This window comes from Canis lupus, chromosome 11 (assembly GCF_011100685.1).
Source record: "Canis lupus familiaris isolate Mischka breed German Shepherd chromosome 11, alternate assembly UU_Cfam_GSD_1.0, whole genome shotgun sequence".
NCBI lineage: Eukaryota > Metazoa > Chordata > Mammalia > Carnivora > Canidae > Canis > Canis lupus.
This window is the reverse complement of record NC_049232.1, coordinates 36,913,612-36,929,520: the sequence shown is the minus strand read 5'-3', so window position 1 is coordinate 36,929,520 and position 15,909 is coordinate 36,913,612. Positions and strand designations below refer to the sequence as shown.

Sequence of the window (15,909 nt, the reverse complement as noted above, 5' to 3'; positions counted from 1 at the left end):
AAACAATACAGCTGCCTGATAGAATAGTTTCTTTTTTTGTGTGTATCAGAAGGAGGAGAAAGAGAACTACCTTAGAAACATATTTAAAGCACATGATGAAAATGAAAGGTTTTTTTTTTTTTTTTTTTTTTAAAACCTCTTAGAATCTATTTTCTTTGTGCCAGGTACCAGATGTTGATGTTGGCAGTGCTTAAGAGGGTCACAGGGCATTTAAAATCACTAGGCTGTGGGGAATAAAATTCCAGGTCTGTTGCACTGAAGATTATTTAAAACTTGTGTTTACCTAGCGGTAACTAGCACAAAACTACTTGTTCTATGTGAGCCCTTCTTAAATAGGTATCTTAGAAATACATGATCAATGAAATCACTACAAAGTAGATTTATGTTCCAAGGGCTATTCTTAGCCTTATCAAGGTTACTGGTTCCATTTGAGCCTCCATTTCTTGATGTGAAAAGCAGATTACTTTCAACTTTGTTAGGCATGAATGGCCTTACTTTTGAGCGATTCATTTCATATTAAAAGACATGGTTGTATACATGTTATATATGGTTATATACATGTACAGAAGAGGCTTATGTACCATATTTAGATGATATTTCCTTTGTATCCTCCAGAAGTGGAATTTTGAGAAGGAAACAGGACCCTATACCCCTCTCTACATAGTTTCTTCTTTGGGTAAGCTGAAGTTCCTTTTCTCACTGATAAGATTATACAGGAGGAATAGGTTTTCCTGGACTTTTTTAGTCCTTGACTGGGTCTGAAAATTAAACTGATAAAGACAGCTTAACAGGAGAAACGTATATAAGTTTATTTAATATAAGTTTTATGTAACATGGAGACTTTTCTAAGAAATGAAGACCCGAAGAACCAGACCTGAGTATTTGATGCTGGGTTTGATGAAGAGTATACAGTTGTAGAGGAAGATGATAGGGTTAGAGTATGAGATAATTATAGTAAAAACCAGGGAAAACTTAGCAAGACCTATTAGAATTCTCTTCCCTTCGTCTTTGGAGATAAGGATACACCTTTCCTCTTGATGTAGGGAGGGCACCTGGTTATATGAAGGTTTTATGGCCTGTTTCAGAGAGGAGGGACCAGTGAAAGGTCAGTGTGACCTTCCTGCTTCTGCCATTTTTCTCAAACTCCTTCAGCTTACGATATTCAATATGCCAGCCTATTTGGTGGGGGGATAAATACATCCTGAACCTAGCCTGGATAATAGGGTTAATGATTTCAATGGAAAAAAAAAGGATTTTAGAAAACAAGGTTTGGAAAAATAAATAATAAAATACTATTTTCAGTGGACGTAGCACTGGAAAGTATTAGATAGTGACCTTACTGAGCTTTTCTAAAGGATTTTAATATATTTTTTGTTGTAGTTATGTCATCAAAATTTTATTCAAGAAATTTGAATTTATAAATGCAGTAGAATTAAATTTTTCTAAGCTACATTTTCCTTGTTCTTGTCTGAGAAAATTGTTTCTTTTTTTCTGTTAGAAAGGAAATATTTTAATAGTCTAGCAGTCAGGAAAAAAAATTAGAAGAAAATAGGCCAGTATGTCATTAGTTGTTGCCTCTGAGTACTAGAATTATGACTAATTTATTATTTTTTTTAGATTTATTTATTTTAGAGAGAGAGTATGCATGAGTGGGAGGGGCAGAGTGAGAGGGAGAGAGACTCAGAAGCAGACTCTGGCTGAGCACATAGCCCCACATGGGCTCAATCTCATAACCCTGAGATCATGACCTGAGCCAAAACCAACAGTCATGCCTAACTGACTGCACCACTGAGGTGCTCCCAATTTCTGTTTCTTGATGTTTTTCTACACTTTCAGGATTTTCTTCTTTCTTTCTTTCTTTCTTTCTTTCTTTCTTTCTTTCTTTCTTTCTTTCTTTCTTTCTTTCTTTCTTTCTCTCTCTCTCTCTCTCTCTCTCTCTCTCTTTCTTTCTTTCTTTCTTTTTAAATATTTATTTATTCATGAGAGACACACAGAGAGAGAGGGAGAGAGGCAGGACACAGGCAGAGCGAGAACCAGGCTCCATGTAGGGAGCGCCACGTGGGACTCAATCCTGGGTCTCCAGGGTCACACCCTGGGCTGAAGGTGGCGCTAAACTGCTGAGCCACACCCCGGCCTTTTAGGATTTTCTATAGCTAGAGTATATTGCTTGTAGAATCAGAAAAAGGGTAAATATATATGTATATTTTACCATATTTTCATATACGTAAGGAGTCAAATGTCACCTGCTCTAATTGCAAAACTTGGAACCTTGGTTCTAGGCAATAAAAAACAAAGCCCTGTTGATGTTTTTATAGCTTTCAGAGCTACTTGCTGTTTGGATTGATAGTACATCCATTCTCAGGCAACCTTCTCATGGGGTTTGCTGTTGACCGCAGGAAGCAATTGTGTTTACGATTAAAATGGCAGAAAGGGCTCACTATTGTCATTACGGCCATATGGTTCTTTACCTTCTCCCTCCTGTGTGTGTGTGTGTGTGTGTGTGTGTGTGTGTGTATTCTGTGTGCATAGGTTTATTGTATTTGTAATAATACATTCTGTATATTTGTGTAGTGGAAATGGATTAACAAGGTGGTGGGAGAAATTGTGGGATAATTTCACCATTTCTCTGTTATATAGTTTAGTGAACATTGGAAAATGAATACCTATCTGCAGGGTGGATATACTTAAGATTTCATTATGATTCATACAGTCCCTAGCTTAGTTTTGAATTTTACTTCTAGTGGGAGAATTTCTTTAAACCATAACATGCTATATTTATTTGGAAAAATTACAGACAAGATTGATATTTGAACCTAGAAGATTGCTTCAATAACTTTTTAAGTGTGATCTTGGGGCCAGTACTTTTAACCTCTGAGGAGGACAACTTTGTTGTCCTCATCTGTAAAATGGGGATGGTAATAATGTCTTCCATTAAAAGACATTAGGGGACATATGAAAATCTTTTGTAAATCCATATACGTTTCATTTATTGAGTAAGCTACTCTTGGCAAACTACCTAAATTTGAATGTAGGTGATTTGGATCTCATCCCTGAGTTCACAGCCTAGAGTCAAATTGCATTTGTCCATTTTGCTTAGAAGAGGGGAGGTCAAAGATACATGGTTTTAATCTTATTTTTGAGAGGCTATGCCTACTCTTACCCCCATAGCTTCCATTAAAATACTTGAAAATAATTCATTTTCTTTTCTTAATTACTTGGCAGAAATTTAGAATTCAAAGAGAGAAACTAGTAACAACCAACCTTTCCTTCATACTTCCGGATCAATGAAAGGGATTCTTAGGTCCTGGAGACCAAAGTAAAAACCAGCAGGAATGCTCAGGTTGAACTGATGGATTGTAGAGCCAGGCTGGTAATTACTTTCATTGAGCTAAAGCATTAACTTAATACACGGGAACAGGGTAGATGAAAAATCAAGATTTGGACCTCTTCCCCCAGGGCCCTGGTGGATATCCCACACTTTCCTTCTGGAAACAGCCTTCTCTTTGGTGGGATAGCCCTCTTCTCTTTTTTGGGACTTGGTGTGGATTTTTGTGCCCCACCCTTGCAGACCTTTTGTTTTAGTTGTCCTGGGCAACCGTTGGTAAAGAACTATTTTTGTTTAGGTCAGCCAGCTTTCAGGGTGGCAGAGTACCCCAGTTTCTCAAGAGTTTTCATCTAGATACCAGGTATTGACAGATTGCATTCATCTTGGGGTTCACATTTCTAGAAGTACCAAGCTTTATTTTGGATTTTTGTGACAGTCCCACGAAGTGCACGCCTTGATTGGCCAAGGAGGTTTCACTTTTATTTATTTCTTATTTTTAAAAAAGTTTTATTCTAGGGCGGCCTGGGTGACTCAGTGGTTTAGTGCTGCCTTTGGCCCAAGTTGTGATCCTAGAGACCTGGGATCGAGTCCCACATCAGGCTACCTACATGGAGTCTGCTTCTCCCTCTTCCTGTGTCTCTGCCTCTCTCTCTCTCTCTCTTTCTCTGTGTGTGTGTGTCTCATGGATAAATAAAATCTTTAAAAAAATAATAAAGTTTTATTTTTAGAGTGAGAGACAGAAAGAGAGAGAGACAGAGAGAGAGAATGAGCAGGAGGGGGAGAGGGAGAGAGAATCTTAAGCAGACTCTGCATTGAGTGTGGAGTCTGATGCAGGGTTCAGTCTCATGACCCTGAGATCATGACCTGAGCCAAAACTAGGAGATGCTTAACCGATGGTACCACCCAAGCATCTCTTGGAGGTTTCACTTTTAAAGCTCACATATATTGACTTCATAACTTCCTAGTATGCTATACTATGAAAGATTGTGAGCCCATAATGAGATTTAGTGACATGATTATTTAGTGTTTTGTGTTTGCCATGGGTTGAAAGGGGCACATATATATTTTCAAGTGATTGTCAAATCTATAGTACATGAAAGCTCATTTAATCTACATTGTTGGGCAGCTAGGGTGGCTCAGTGGTTTGGCACCACCTTCGGCCCGGGGTATGATCCTGGAGCCCTGGGATCGAGCCCCATGTCGGGCTCCCTGCATGGAGCCTGCTTCTCCCTCTGCCTGTGTCTCTGCCTCTCTCTCTCTCTGTGTCTCTCATGAATAAATAAATAAAATCTTAAAAAAAATAATCTACAATGCTGTCAGCCCCAACCCTTCTATTATACAGTGAGAATGGGATATCTAGAAAAAAACTATTTGCAGATTATTAGAGCCAAGAATGAACTTGAAGTCAAGTTTTCTGGATTCAAGTTGCTTGTTACTTATGGGGATAAGAAAAGTAGCTACCTTATGGGATTTTTTTAAATTAAAAAAAATTTTTTTTTATTTATTTATGATAGTCACAGAGAGAGAGAGAGAGAGAGAGAGGCAGAGACACAGGCAGAGGGAGAAGCAGGCTCCATGCACCGGGAGCCCGATGTGGGATTCGATCTCAGGTCTCCAGGATCGCGCCCTGGGCCAAAGGCAGGCGCCAAACCGCTGCGCCACCCAGGGATCCCCCTTATGGGATTTAGAAAAAATTAAATACAAAAAAATCTATATGAAGAGTTAGGAACAGTGAGTAACCTGGAATAAGACTTAAAAAAATAAGGGGTTCCTGGGTGGCTCAGTCGGTTGGACATTTGCCTTCATCTCAGGTCATGATCTTAGGGTCCTGGGATTGAGCCCTGCATCCGGCTCCCTGCTCAGCAGAGGCCTAGTTCTCCCTCTGCCTCTCCTTATGCTGCTCTTCCCTGCTCTCTTGCTCTCTCTCAAATAAATAAATTAAAATCTTAAAAAAAAAATAAAACCACCATCACTGTCCTCTTCCTGTTTACTTTTTATTATTGCTATTGTTACTACCACTGCTGTGCTTTATAAGATAGTCAAACAGTTCTTTGGTGTGTGCCACATTGTGGAAGCTCAACTTTTGCTACTAAATGGAAGCAGATACTGAATTTATCATGACTCTATTTAAAGAAAATTCTACAATGTTTGGTGCTTTTGACTTCCACACAAAAATGCATTGGCAGAAGATAATTGATAATTTGCAATCCTCATTTTTAATTTTGCACATTTTGTATTACTGGTTTGGTAATATTTCTAACCTAAGTTTTGTCAAATGTGATTCTACCGAAGTAAATTCTTTTAACAACAGGGATTTGTTTGGAATCATGATTCATGGCTCGGCAGTCTCCTATACTTCCTTGTTTCTGCAGATATCTACATGGAACATGTAATATTTCAAGTATTTAAGTTTTCTAATCTTGTCAGCACAAAGCTTTCAGTTGGAAGACTTTTGTTATGAAATATATTCTGATGTAATTAAATTTTTTTTAAGATTTTATTTTTATTGGGACGCCTGGGTGGCTCAGCAGTTGAGCGTCTGCCTTCGGCCCAGGATGTGATCCTGGAGTCCTGGGGTCGAGTCCCACATCGGGCTCCTTGCATGGAGCCTGCTTCTCCCTCTGCTTATGTCTCTGCCTCTCTCCCTCTGTGTGTGTGTCTCTCATGAATAAATAAATAAAATCTTTAAAAAAACAACAACAAAAAAGATTTTATTTATTTGAGAGAGAGCAAGCACAAGCAGGGGGCAGGGGCATAGGGAGAAGCAGATGCCCTGCTGATCAGGGAGCCCATGAGCCCCCGGGATAGTGACCCGAGCCAAAGGTAAATGCTTAACTGACTGAGCCACCCAGGTACCCTCTGATGTAATTATTTAAAAGATCAGAATTTTGAGGAATTTATAATGATACGGGAATATACTCACAATATATTAATTAACAAGAAGTGGACAGCAGTAAGAAGTGTAAATAATATGACTCCCAACTTTGTGGCACATAAAAAGATATATTAGAAAGAAATGTTCCAAATGACTAATAATAGTGTTACCTATTCTCTGGGTAGATTAATAACTATTTCAAAAATTTTTTACAAATAATTTTTAAAATTTTGTTTGAATCACCTGTAACTAACTCACTTATTATATTTTATATGAATTATGTAACAAGAAATTAAGTCACTTATGCCTTGGTAAGAGTGGTGAATTTCTCTGTGTTATACTAGGTCTAATTCTGATATATTTGCAGCTGGTCTCAGGCAGTGTAGTTTAGTAGAAAGCATGTGGGCTTTGGAGTCAGGTTGGTGTTGGTTTCCAGCCTATTGTCTTCATTTAAGAGTTTTGGGATTAGTTGTGTTGCCTCTCTTGAGCCTTAGTTGTCATTAAACCAGGATGCCATCTCCTTTGCAAGGTTTCTTAATTCTGAAAGCAGCTTGCTCTAAGAGGTGCTCAGTAAATGTTTGTTCCTTTTCTCCTCCCAACTACTACTCTTACTCCCTACCTCCTATCCAGAATTCCACAAGGATCAATTCAGGGAATAAAGGAACTTGGAAAAAAGTTTTACTGTCATACTAATATTTTCAGTGGTTTGCCTTTTCAATCATCTTTTTACTGTAAATCTCATATCCTTGGGAACCAAACTCATGACAATCAGGAAGTCTCTTACTTCAAAGGATGAGAAAACTGAGCAAACCAAAATCATGATGTGCCCTCTGGAGCAGTGTGTGTGAGCATGCCTCTTCTCTTGAATCGGCCTGGGAATGTTGAGTAACAGCATCACCATCCACCTCTCCCTGGCAGTGATGTGGAGGGTGTGGGGAGGACTCTGGGGCTGAGGTAGGGTTTATAATTGCAGGGCCGTCTGGCCTTCCCTGAGCATTCTTTTCCCTTCCAGGATTCCTGTAATTGTCATCAGATGGCTCAGTCTCCCAAATGTTTCTGGTATTGCAGTGACTTTTGGAATATGTTTTTTTTAAAAAAAAAGCCAGAATTAGTTTGTGTCTGTTCTGTGGTATGTAGATGTATGCAGATCAGGGATCTCAGGAATATAAAGAAACCAGTCAGATGTGGAATCCTCCTTACCATCATCTCTTGAGCCTCCCCAATTTCTTTGCTGATTCTTTTCCACCTGCATTGTTTTAAAGGAAAAAAAAAAGTAAGTGAGGGAAGATGCAGGCAGTAGTCCTACTTTCAAGTATAGTCAGCTTTTTGGTCTCATTACTTTTGGGGACATGTATAGAGCTTGCATCTTTTCTTGGGTCAACTAAAGGCCTCAGGGAGGTTGAGAGTTGGCTAGTAGGTGAACCCTGTGAAGAAGGATTCAAAGTTTTGGACTGTGCCTGGGCATGGAAGAAAAGGGGACATGTGAGACCCCAGTCCAAGACCTTGAATTTCATCTGCTAAAATTTGAATGACAAATTATAAGCATTAGTTGGCAAGGCAAGTATTAAGGTGGAAACAACAACCAAAAAGCATAGAGGAAAAGATGAAATGTATTCAAGGAGGAGTATATGATGCAGTTTAGTTTAAAAATGAGAAAAGTTTTGGGGTGCCTGGCTGCCTCAGTCAGTAGAGCCATGACTTGATCTTGGGATTGTGAGTTGTAGCTCCATGTTGTGTGTGGAGCCTACTTAAAAAAAATGGGGGTGCCTGGCTGGCTCTTAGGTGGAGCTTGCAACTCTTGCTCTTGAGGTTGTGAGGAGCCCCATGTTGGGTGTAGAGATTACTTAAAAAATAAAATCTTAAAAAAATATGAGAAGTTGCACAAAATTGTATTCATACTTTGAATAAGGGTCAGCCCAGTGATTCCAATTTGAGGATTAATTCTGTCTGTAAAGATACAGAAGGAATGGCCTATGCCCTCAAAGACTGTTGCATTCTGAGTTTTTCAAGGTATTTGAATATTCCTTCATCATAAGTCTATATAACTGAAAATTCAAATACAGGAAGATCTTGCGTGGGGTATTTTAAATCAGATAATCTCTCGTAATTTGACCTTACCTGCTTTCTAGGAAGGCAGAAATGGTCTAAATGAAAAGACAGCTAATTAAAAATATATAGTGATTGATACGACTAGCCCTGTATGTTTTCTCACCTCCTCATTCCCTAAGCAGAGACTGAGTAGAGAGGTGAGGTTGGATAGGATTACTCAACTAGATCATATTGGGAAATGTAAAATTGAAAAGAACTGACACAGTTTCTTCTGATTCATGTTGTTGGCTGAGAAATTGTGCTTTTTAAAAGCTACTTTGCTTTGTTGGCTCTTATTCATCTAACTAGGAAAATGGTTCATTGCATTTCATTGCATTCTGGTGCCCCTGTTGTCTAATGTTGGAGTGTTCTGTAAACTCACAGGGAATTAGATCTAGATAGTGATGTTAACTGTTGACTTCTTTACATAAAACTGCCTTTAACAAATGTCATATGAATCTTTAAAAACGATTGAGGTCAACACTAATATCTTCATTAGGAACCATCCCACCTCTCTCTTTGCAAGTGTCTGGGGGTGGGGAATGGGAACAGGAAAGCCATTGAATTTAGCAATAATAGGAGATAATTCATGATTAATATAAGAAAAGTCAAGTCATGATGATTTTATTTCCCTTGGCACTGATTGGTCTAAGAGTGGGCATGTAACTAAGTTATGACAGTAATCTGTAAGAGCAAGTCTTTTGGGAGAGGGTAGTGCAAGTCTCTCATCTAGAATGAAAAACAAATGATGGCTTGGAATTTGGCTGTAATGCTTACTGAGGCAGTGAACAAACCTGAGGATGGATCCTGATGTAGCAGAGGCAGAGCTGGTGTCATTGACACCCTGACTACATATTTATTTTGTGATAGAACTAATTACTTAAGGTCTTATCAACTGGATTTTCTGTTACTTGGAGCCAACCTAATTTCTGTCTAATAAAATGCTTCTGTGTTTAATCATGCTCTTTTTATTATTGTCCCTTCAGATTTGTGAAGTAGTTCCTTAAAATCCATAAGTCACACAACCCACTACATATCATTGAAAGCATTTTCTACTTCAGGACATAAAAGACCAAATACTCCTTATTGGTGGGATTGAAAGCTAAACTGCCCCTTCCCAAAGCCGTGCACCTCTGCCAGTGAAGTCTTTTTGTTGAACATCTCATTTCACCACTGACGGAACCATGGTGAAGGTGTGATGGGACAAACATGTTTGCCTTTGTTTTGTATTAATTTATTTTGTTTCTATTCTTTGTAAATTGGGTACTCTTTTGCTTAGCAACTTTTTTTCTGCTTTGGATTATTAAGATTGACAATAAGAGAAAAAAAGAGGTATTGGGTATTGTGTAAAGATACAGTAGAGTGGTTATTCAGTTTTTAGTTGGTATTCCTTTGGGCTATAGGGTTTATTTTGTGTCTCGCTTTGTCAACAGTCCTGTTATGTTTAAGCTTCCTCTTGCACTATGTTTTACTGTTTTGTAAAGAGAACACATTTTATTTCCTAAGATGAATTATAATTAGGACTGCTTGGTACTGAGAATCTTTCTCACTTAATACCCTTAATGAGATACAAATGTTCTAAATGTGTCCTTCTGAATGTATTATATTTTGAGAGGAATCTACTTATTTTAGTTAACTTATCCTTTGCTTTTGTATACATCCTTATTAGGTTCTCATGTTTCTGTTTCCATATGGAATTCCTTGTAAAATCAGACCTTAGCAAACAGTGTTATTAACTTTCAGAGTCAGTGTTACTGAGAATGTCAATGAAGTTTGTTGGTTCTACATATCTTGTTTTTATGGCACTCTTGCTTTTTAATACACTCATGATAAATATAATTCCTTCACTATTCTTGCAAAATGAATTTTGTTTCTTAGTTCTTTTCTGGTTTTTATGCTTCTTCTCCCTAGCATAAAATAATTGAAGATATTTGAACTCCCTCGCCTACTTTTTTGGCTCCTTTAATAGTTCTGGTTAGCTCCTTGGCTCTCTGGACATTGTGCATCTTTGTCCTTTTGCCAGAAACCTGAAAATGTCCCAATAGAACTGTTTCCTATGTTGAGTCATAGTGAACTAGATTTGTTCAATTTCTAGGAGTCAGTGTTTTACCCTTCTCAGTGACCATGTCCTTCTGTGGTCTAAGAAAGCAAACACGTTACTGAAGAAGTTCTGAAGAACTTGAACTATAGAGTTATACTTCTTGAGTTCAAATACAGGCTTAACTGCTTACTATTTGCATGCCCTTTGAACAAGTTACCTGACTTCTCAGTGAGTGCTTCAGTATTCTTCTATAAAATAGAGACTATAATGCTACTTATCTTGTAGGTTATTATGAGAATTGTATGAGAAAATTTAATGAAAAGCTTTTATAATAGTGCTTGGTGCATACTAAGTGTACACTTGATGCGATAGTATCTAGTTGAATTTTTCACAGTACATTTTAAAATCTTTTTCTTCTTTAGAGTCTTTACAACCACCCTGTGCCGAAGGAACTGTTATTAAACTGTATTTTATAGGGAAGTCATGGAGGTGCAGTGTCCTTTTATAACTTTGTTACTGGTAACAGAGTTTGGATTATAATCTGACTCTTTCCTGTAATTTGCTATACTTGACTGCGAATTGAGTTAGGAAGTTTCCTTGATTTTGTGATACTGTAAACTAGAAGGTGTAGAACGGAAGGGCATAAATTCCTATTCCTTAAATCTGGTCCAGTAGTGGGCCAGTTCATTAATTCTAAAATTATTTTTTATTAAATATAAATAATTCTTAGTTTGCATGGTTCCTGTATGCACAGTATTCAGTTATTACAGCTAATTAAATAACACCAGTTTCCCAAAAACACAGTTTAAATTTCACTTACCATGTTAACTGTAATTTTATAAAATCCAACTAGCACACTGTTATTTGGTCCTGAACAGACAGCAAAGCGTGTAGCCATGTTGCTTTCTTGTCTCATTATAATGTTTCATAAAAATGGATAATGCAAAGGGGGGATTGGCCAACAAAGATCAAAGCTGCCACAAAGAAATAAAAAGTGATAATGCTGGAAATGAAATTTGAACAACTTCTTTTTTTTTTTTTTTTTTGAACAACTTCTAAAGAGAGTTCTGGAAAAAATAGCTGACCATGGCAATGTCAACACTGCCATTCCTTACATGCAGCCACAGCAGCTGAGTGCAGGGTAATTTATCACAGATTAGGAAGATGGTTGTGGGGGATCCCTGGGTGGCTCAGCAGTTTAGCGCCTGCCTTTGGCCCAGGGCGCGATCCTGGAGTCCCGGGATCGAGTCCCACATTGGGCTCCCGGCATGGAGCCTGCTTCTCCCTCTGCCTGTGTCTCTGCTTCTCTCTCTCTCATAAATAAATAAATCTAAAAAAAAAAAAAAAAAAAAAAAAAAGGAAGGTGGTTGTGACTAAAAGGATGAAGACCTAACAGAGGAAAGGATGCTGGCAAAAAACTTTATGTTAAAGGAACTCCTTAGAGGGATACTGCAAGACAGTAAAACACAAAGGATAAAATGTTGGAAGCTCATCCAAACATAGGAATAGAGCAGTTCACCAAGGCATAACAAAAAAACTCATTTGGTATTTTAAATTTACTGTGAGAAGATGGCAGTGTGCACAACTCAATTTTTTTAATAAGAGAAAATACTTTAAGTCTCAAAATTTCAAATATTTAAAATTACAGTATAATAAATAATTTTTCCCATTTTCTTGTACATATGTAACTGATAGTTTTTAATGCCTTGACAATGTTAGAAGACATAGAAAAATCATAATTTTCCTATTGATTATTAAGATTGCTTTGCTTGGTTTCAGGTTGCATGGTCATTTCTATGGCTGTGCAGCAAGAGCTGACTGTATTGAGCCAAGGGTGCACTTTTATAAGTGGTGGGGATACAGTGATGCCTTATGACACATTTATTACAATACAGATTTTGGAGGGTCTGCCATGTGCCAGGCTGCATAAACACAGGTGAATAAAAAGTAGTTCTTTTTATCAGTTGATAGTTGATTGCTGAAAGACAAGACAATTGTGTCACAACATATGCTATAAAATATATAATACATTACTTTGAATGCAGGGATAGGGCAGTATTAGGCATTATGAGAGCCTAGAGAAAGGGCATCCAACTTATTAGCTTGGGAATTTGAGGGGTAGTGTGGTATTTGAGGGAGACAGTGTGGAGGACTTAGGAGTTAGTTGGGAAAAGCTGTGTTGAAGAATGAGCCCGTGGTGAGAAGCTTATGCATGGAGAGTGCAGGACATTTTAAAAAGTTGATTATTGCTGGAATGTGGAGGGCAAGATGGGACAGAACAACAGTGCCATGGAACCTGTAGGCGGGGGTGGGGGGTGGTCCATGGAGTTTCCCAATTTTTTTTATGTTAAGGTAGAATTTATATAGAAGAAAATGGACCTATTTTAGTGTATAGTTTGGTATGTTTGATACAAGGCCTGTAACCACCAGCAGAGTCAAGATGAAGAACATTATATCACCCCTTAAAATTCTCAGTGCTCCTGAGTGACTAACCCTTTCTCTCACCTCCAGCCCTGGAACCACTGATCTGTTTTCTGCACCTATAGGCTTATGCTTTTTGTAGAATGTCATATCAATGGAATTATATGGTACATAAACTTTTAAGTCTGATTTTTCTCTTAGTGTAATAGAGATTCATCCATGCTGTTGCATATAAAAGCCTTTGGGTTGTAAGAAATTTTTCTGAGATTTGATTGAAGGATAGATTTGAGAGGACCAAGAAGAGAGGAAGTTACTCCAAGTTAGCCAGGTGCAAATGAAGGAGAGTTGCAAAGGTGGGGTTAGTCACCTGATCTCTTGATACTTATAGTATCAAATAAGTCCATTCATCTGCATTTACCCATTGTTTTCCATAGATGACAGTATAAATGTTTCTGGAGAATCTGTGGTCCTTGGAGCTAGAAATCAAGAGTTCAGTGGTCATGAGCCAGCCATGGGTTGGGGATTCTCTTTTCTTTTTTCTACCAAAAAGAGTTCTCTTGAACTATGTTTTTATAGGGTCCTACATTTGAACCAATTTGAACCATATGAAATGGAAATAGTAATGAAAGAACAGTATTATCTATATTTAAGGTGTGGCTGCCTCATTTTCTGTGCAAGCTCTGATTCAGTGAAGATCCTCACGCTGCCTCCAAGCTAATGGTAGAATTCTATGCTTCATTAATGTCTACCTCTGGCCTAGGAAGGGAAGCACCTTGGAAAGTGCTGGGCAGGTATTTGCCCCATTGATGAAGAACTTTCCAGAAAGGTGATTTACCACACAAAGGCGGGCATGTACCTGAAAGGTATTGGGTACAAAATTGGCTCATGGCCGTAATTACAGCTAACACAGCATTTCATAGTCAGGACAGCTCCATAAGATAGAGAATATTTTTTTTTTCATCTCTTACAGGTGGGGAAACCGAAGTCTAGAGAGGTCAAGTAACCTTCCCAGAGTCAGACAGCTAGTTCTGTTAGAGCTGGAATGCAAACCCAAGCCATGTGGTTCCAGACTCCGTACTCTTCTATGTACCTCATGCTGTCCTTAGAGTTCTAGAATGCTACCATGGGAAGGATTCACAGGAATTTTTTTTCCCCTCAGTCTTCATTTTATAGCTAAGAGCAATGAAGTCTAGAGAGGCTCTGATGACTCACTCAGGATCACAGAGAAATGTAGAGGCAGGGCTAGTTACAGGGCCTTGCCACTCTTGGAAATTTTATACCTTTGTCTTGGTTGCTTGTCAGTTTTGTATCTGTGAAGAATAACATTGAAGTAGGCAGACTGGCACAATTGGTCTTTAATTCTATCCTTTTCTTTGGCCTCCGCTCTCTCTTGCCTGGGAATGTACTAATTGGCTCTCTTCCCTTCCCCTCTGTTACTTTATTATTCTCAAGGGAACCTGGAATCACCATTACTGTTCTCCAGCCTGTCCTGTTTGATCATTGTGCGATCTTTGCTCTTTCCAGTCTCTTTCCAGTGGCAGTTGGGAAGGGGAGAAGCTGTCTAACCAGCTGGGTGAGAGTGGAGTGTGGGGTTAGGGGTAGGGACTTTTAAGGGATTGAGATTATTGCATGGTAGATCAAAGACTTTCCTTTAGGGGTGCTGTCCTTTGTGATTTTGCTCTTCCTTCTTCACCAGCACCTACCAGAGCTTACCCCTCCATGTTTGGTGCAGGGCATCACCCATCTGCAGTTGAAATTTAGAGCTGTAAAGACAGTGCCAATGAATTTGCTTGCCCCAAGCACTTATTCACATGGAACAGGGCATCCAGAACAGAAAAAGGAGCCATTGCCTTAACAGTTTACATTTCATATTTGTTTTAATTTTATTTTGAGGAGCCACGTTTGGGGGAATAAATTAATTTTAACATTTGTTAATCTCTCTCTCTCTTTTTTTTTTTTTTTTTTTTACAAAAAGCCCCTCATGTAAGCTTATTCAAATAGAGGCTGATGTTTTTCTTCTGTTTCCTTCTTTTTCCCTCCCTTCCTTCATTCCTCCCTTGTATGGTGGGTCTTTGTATGTAAAAATTTAACTCCTGATCTCGTCTGTTCCACTTGGAATGAAGTTGAATGTTAATGCATTATGGTCACCATTCTCCAGTGGCTTACTCTTTCTGTACATTCTCTATAATTAAAAATGTCCTTCTCGGGCAGCCCCAGTGGCTCAGCGGTTTAGCGCCGCCTTTGGCCCAGGGCATGATCCTGGGGTCCCAGGATTGAGTCCCACATCAGGCTCCCTGCATGGAGCCTGCTTCTCCCTCTGCCTCTGTCTCTGTATCTCTCATGGATAAATAAATAAAATCTTAAAAAAAAAATGTCCTTCTCAATTTCAACTCAAAATACCTGAAAAGATTCCTTGTTTACTTAAGAGAAAGTAAATTTCCCCAGGTAAGTTCTCATATGTTTTCTGTAAAAACTGGCACACACTTTCTTTGTATTTTACCCGTCCAATGAGATCCTTGTAAGAGTAATCAGCCAGTCTAAGCCACTCATCTCTTTTTGCCTGCATTTTCTTGGGCAATTTTAACTCTTTTGGTGCTGTCCAGGAAAGTTTGCTTCTATCTATTACACAGAAATGCCAGATTCCTGAGATTGCCACCTTCCCTTTAGTTTCCTCAAATGGCCATTGAGCCCTAGGGCTGTTCTTCTGAACAGAGGCATGTGCACAGAGTTTCCCTTTAAGCCCCTGGGAGGGGTACCAGCAAATGTGTTTACATGATTATTTCTTTTTGTGAAGTTTGCGTATATTTTTGTGTGCTTTCTTTAAGAGGGTCTTCCAAAGTATATAAGCTTTAGACCTTACCTAACCTGCATCTGCTTTTGAGTAGTTCTCTTGAAGAAATACAGAGCAAAAGCTTCTACCACGTTAGTCACCTGATCTCTGTGGCCTTCCAGTTCTTCTTTTTAATTCTAATTCTGGTCTCTGAAAATGGGGAACAGCTATTCATCCAGTGTCTATCAGGAAGTAAAAGCCCCAAGAAAAACTTTGCCAGGGAGATACTTTAAGGCTTAGACAGTCTAGTCTTACATTGCAGTGGGCATGGATTTACTTGGTAGAGAGTTGTGTTGGGCAAAGATGAGTTTAAGGTTCTAGTTCTTTCT

At 38.6% G+C, this 15,909-nt stretch overlaps 1 protein-coding gene and 1 long non-coding RNA gene across 15 annotated transcripts in view; one reads left to right on the top strand and one right to left on the bottom strand.

The window, feature by feature from the left end:
• The window catches only part of BNC2 (basonuclin 2), a 444,904-nt gene that overhangs the window by 76,000 nt on the left and 352,995 nt on the right, over positions 1-15,909 (top strand). The gene's annotated exons all lie outside the window — the stretch shown is intronic.
• LOC111098058 lies at positions 11,958-13,814 on the bottom strand. Its single transcript, XR_005366796.1, has 3 exons — positions 13,719-13,814; positions 13,118-13,226; positions 11,958-12,307 (listed from the first exon to the last, which is right to left on the bottom strand). It is a non-coding gene; the product is annotated as an uncharacterized LOC111098058 (long non-coding RNA).